The sequence below is a fragment of the Octodon degus genome, unplaced genomic scaffold (genome assembly GCF_000260255.1).
Source record: "Octodon degus isolate 3935 unplaced genomic scaffold, OctDeg1.0 scaffold00015, whole genome shotgun sequence".
Taxonomy (NCBI): Eukaryota; Metazoa; Chordata; class Mammalia; order Rodentia; family Octodontidae; genus Octodon; species Octodon degus.
Genome location: NW_004524591.1, coordinates 2,067,912 through 2,073,023, shown reverse-complemented (window position 1 = coordinate 2,073,023; position 5,112 = coordinate 2,067,912).

Genomic DNA, 5,112 nt, shown 5'->3' with positions numbered 1-5,112 from the left:
AGAACAAAAGAAAAGATCACTAATAGGAAGCAGGGGCATAGGTCTTATTCAAATGGGAGGGGATCAAGAGATGATGGGGGGCGCAAGACAGATGGGGAAGCGGGGAGAAGACATAAGGACAGGAATCCAGATGTGAACATGGCCAGCTGTCCATGTGATCACTATGCGGTGCATACGTGTACCAGTAGAAATACAAACTGAAAAATATTACCAAAAAGAGATTCAAGAGGAAAAAAAAAAATACAGAAAAGATGCATGCGCAAATTATAGACATGTTTTAGAGGACCTTAAATATATAAAAATAAAAATGTAACTACAAGAGCTCGTATCACAAGGAGGAATAAAAGAGGTTTAAATGTGTTATGGCTTTATTTTCCAAAAACTAAAAATTAAAATAAAAAATATATATATAAATATAGTATTTAGTACAGGGTCTACAGGGTCTCACTATGCAGATCAGACTTATAGTGATTCTCTTTTCAGCCTCTCAAGCACTGGGATTACAGGCATGCGCCACCACGCCCAGTCTCAATTGCAGTCTCAACGCAGGGGGGTGGGGGTTCGGGCGGGGCTGACCCAGCAAGCTGGGGATCGAACCTTGTTCCCTGCTCTCTGCCTAAGCAGGTGCTTTAGACCACTGAGCTATGTGGCCGGCCCTCAAAAAGTTTAATTGTTAAAAGTGCTAATGTGTATTAAGCTACAGTCAGTCACAAATGCACGCTGTACATATGGTAACTTTAAAGTTCCTTCCTCTGGTGTGAAAGAGAAGTGGGATAGAAGTAAAGAAAATCCTTTATTGCTTGGATCAGGAGGGCTGCTGAGGAGATAGCCAGGACCATCGGGGGAGGGAGCTGGGAGCAGAGACTGTATAGGGCTGGACTAGAGGCGGATTTTACATGGACGGTACAGCGTCCTGGCAGGCGCTGAGTGGGGAAGGCTTGGTGAGCACAGGAAAAGCAGAAGACGAAGTTTGACGTCAACCAGGACAAGAAGTCAGCCTAGGAGCAGCTCCTCCTCGGTCTTGGATCCCCGCGCTGCCACGCTGACGGGCAGCCACGACAACGACCCAGCACACCCATCAGCAACAAAATGAACAGCAAAAGAATTTAGAATAGAGGGCCCTGGTTCCGGAAAAAAAAAAAAAAAAAAAAAAAAAAAAAAAAAAGAGGGGATAAGATTAAAAATGGTAAGTCAAAAAGAAAGAAAAGACAAAGTGGTCACGCCAATGGAAAAACAGGGTAAATTGAAACACAAATAGTAACTTTTAGTTCACTATATAAAGACTAAATAAAACATACTCTCAATTAAGGACACAACTGTCAAATAGATAAATTCCTTACTCTGATCTTTCAGCTTTACATCCTGCCATTTTCTCCTCTGTGTACCATACCAGTCTACTTATTTCTCAACTCTTTTAAGTGATTTTCCATCTCAGAGTCGCTAAACACCGAGTGCTCTGTCCCTGAACCTCTCCCTTCTGTTTCCTTTCCAGCTACTTTATCAAAAGAAATCATCCCAGTTTGCACATTCGCAGCCTTTTGTTTCTTCCGTGTCGCTTCACGTTTTACTCCCCTTTGTCTGAATACCCTTTCAGAATTGAGCTTAATCAGTCATTGAATTCATAGAATTGAATTTATTGTGCCCATATGTGTCCAGTATATGCCACATAATCCTTTATGACAATAATTAAGTTGCCTGTCCTTGTGGAACCTACTTTCCAATGTAGGACAGACACAGCACGCATCTTCTTTGCCTACGGCTGAATCCTACACACTTAGAAGCATGAGACAGTCATGCAAATACTTCCTGAGTGAATGTCTACTCTATTTGCCAGAAACCACACCGGGCAACTTACAATGCTTCTTTCATAACACATCCCGGCAAGAGGCAGTGTTGCCATCTTAAAGTGAGGAGATTGCCCCTAACTGAAGTTAAGTAAGTGGCATTCACTCACACTGTTAATCCATGTCAAGGTCAAGATACGAACTCTATCTGTGAAATTTAAAACAAAAACCCAGTTTCTACCATGGGGAATTATGGACGCATTCTTAGGACACAGTTTGCCTTGATAGACCAAGCTAACGGGCTAACAGTATTCTTTTGAGTAAACAAAATGCATCGGGGTTGAGTCTACTGGCTATTGGCATTTGGCTCTGCCCACTGTCTCCAGGTATCACCAGTACCACATAGGCCTTTGGATTTTCCCTAATCAGACCTGCTAGTGCCCAAATCACTATGATTAAGATCACTGAAACCTGTAACACCCAAACATTCCCAACAGGGCTATAGAAAAGCAACACTGTTAAGTCACTAACTGGTGCTTCATCTGAACTCAATGCCTGGGTTTTTTTTGAGAAATGAGCAGAAAGCCATGTAAATTTCTGACACCTTATACCCCTGAAGCATAAGGTACAGTATATGTAAAGTCGAAGGGGAATGTGTCTATCCCATATTGCTTTCTTTGCACTCATTGCAGGCTTCCTCTACGTCAGCTGCTCTGGGACATCCACAGTTCAGACAACGTCCTCAAGTTGGTTATAAATGTTAAGCCAATGCAAAACATTCCACTACATAGAAGTGAAGGTATCTAAGATAGCTAGGGAAAGTTTCAGTGGGGCAGTTTATGATACCATTACTCTTGCCAGTTAAAGACTCATGTAGCTGGCATCCTCAACTCCAGAAGTTTAAGTTCCAAAGCAGAAGTTTCTAAATCTGGCTGATCTAGATGTTCAAAATCCTAGGAGGCGTCACAGTATAAATTACTGGCCTTCTCCCCTGGCTTTGATGCAAAATGTCTGAAGTGTCTGAAGGGATTTTTAAAATCTCCTTAAACCATTCTGAAATACAACCACTCTTGAAAAATGTTCCAAAAAATAACCATTTTTTCACTGACTCACTCCAGTGTATCTCCAGATTTATGGTAGACTAAAGGAAAGAGAACTAGTTTAATGCTTAAACCATACTTTAACTCAGTGGATGCCTACAGTTTCTAATCACACGCTGTTAAGTTTCTGCATGAAAAGTAATATAACAGGAAAAAAAACACACTATATCAGATGTCTTCTATATAAACTAGTAGAACCCACATTTTCATAAAATTCTTCTACTGCCCAGAATAGTCTCAAAGTGTTATAAACAAGCTCCTGTAAATGCATTTTTAAAGGATACAAATTTTTGCAGTATTGGATTTATAAGTTTATTCTATTTTTTAAATTTTGAGGTACTTTCTACATGTGAAGGTTCAACCAAGTGCATCCAACACATATTCTATCACTGAGCTATAACCTCCAATCTCTTTTTCTAGTTGTTGACTGAATTTTTAATCTGGAATTGATTTTAACAACTATTAAAATCAGCTGGGAGGTCTTGTAAGACCACAGATTGTTAGGCTCAACTCTTAAAGTTTCATATTTCTAGGACTGGAGAAGAGCCTGAGATTTTGCAGTTCTAGCAAGCTCTTAGGCAAAGCTGGTGTTTCTGGTTCAGGAAAGACACTTTGAGAACCACTGTGTTAACTCACACCAATTCCATCAAGAACATGTTGTACAGTACATTTCTGATTATCTAGGAGGTAATGCTTCTGTCTTAGCACTGCTTTAATTTCTTATTATAGAACCAGGGTAGAGAGATTACAAGAAAAAAGGGAGGCTTTATTTTTGTCAAAAGCCAAGAATTTTCCACTTGGTGTGCTTACATTCAGTCTTGCTCAGCATGGGTAACTCTCATGAAATATAAGTAGAAGATATAAAAACAAGACCAAAGCCTGAAAGTAGCTAGAAAATAACAGCACACGTACCCGCCCACAAACACAAATATGCACCATCATCTCCCAGATGTGCCCCAAACACTGGCCAGTTTCCACGCAAGTGTCAGCATACAGAGTCTTATTTACCATTAAATGGCAAATTTCTGATGACCATTTTGAGGCACTTCTGAAGATACACAATTTACAGTTCCATTTGTTTTTAATTCTGCAAAATAAGATACTCTAATATATGGCAAACACTATTAATTGTACAAATCAAATATGTGTGTGTGTATATATATATATATATATATATATTCCCTCCAATGTTTTAAATATTGTTAAGGAAGGTAAGAATATATTGTGCTAAAATGGATTGATCCTCTAGAAAGGTAAGGAAATGACCAAGGTTTCAAGAGAAGTCAACATGTCTAGACTTTCTCAAGTTTGCCAAGCTGGTATTTTGTGCTATGGTAAACAAGTGCTCAGAAAAATGAATCAAGAGCTTGTTATGGGGCCAGGGAGATGGCTCAATGGAATAAGCGCTTCCCTGGCAAGCACAAGAGTCTGAGTTCAATCTCCAGTTCCGGGGGCGGGGGCGAAAAAAACACACACACACAGCTTGTTCTATCATAACCCCCTTCCGTGAAGTATTTTCTTCAGATACATTTGTCAGAAAATATTCTAGCTATTAATGACTATCCACTCAAAACTATGTCTCAGGTTATTTCGTTAGTTTTAATTCTTTTAAACCCCAATAGTAAGTATAATTCAGTTTATAAGGGAAGCAATTACAGTAATAGCATATTAAATCCCTTAATACAAGTAAAGTAGTTAAGTATTGAGTCAGTTTTGGACTTGGGAACTTACGGTAATCATCGATGATCCCCCAGGCTTCTCAATATAGTGATCTGTACTGATTAGTAACAGTTACCACTTACTGAGTTTTTTTGAATTGGTGATGTTAGCTTACAAACATTAGGTCATTTGATCCTCTCATATTGTGAGTTCTCATTCTACCAGGAGAGCATTCACAAGTTTCAAGAAACTTGCTAGAAAGTCACATGTGCACAAGCGAGCCAGGACTGCGCACTACCCTGCCTCCAAGCCATGCTACAGCTCGCCAGTACACTTACTATTCTACGAGCCAGCCTTCTACTGGCTGCTAAGGATTTTCAACTTGCATACACAGAACTAGATCCATAGTCTTGCTACCATTTGCTGACACTTATATTTGACCTCCAAATATTTTAATATTAAGTTCTAATTTTTAGTTTGGCATCCTATATTGGTTTACACAATGTCTTCATTTAAACAACTCACTTAAGTAAAATAAAAAATAAAAATAAACACCCCACTATTCCACA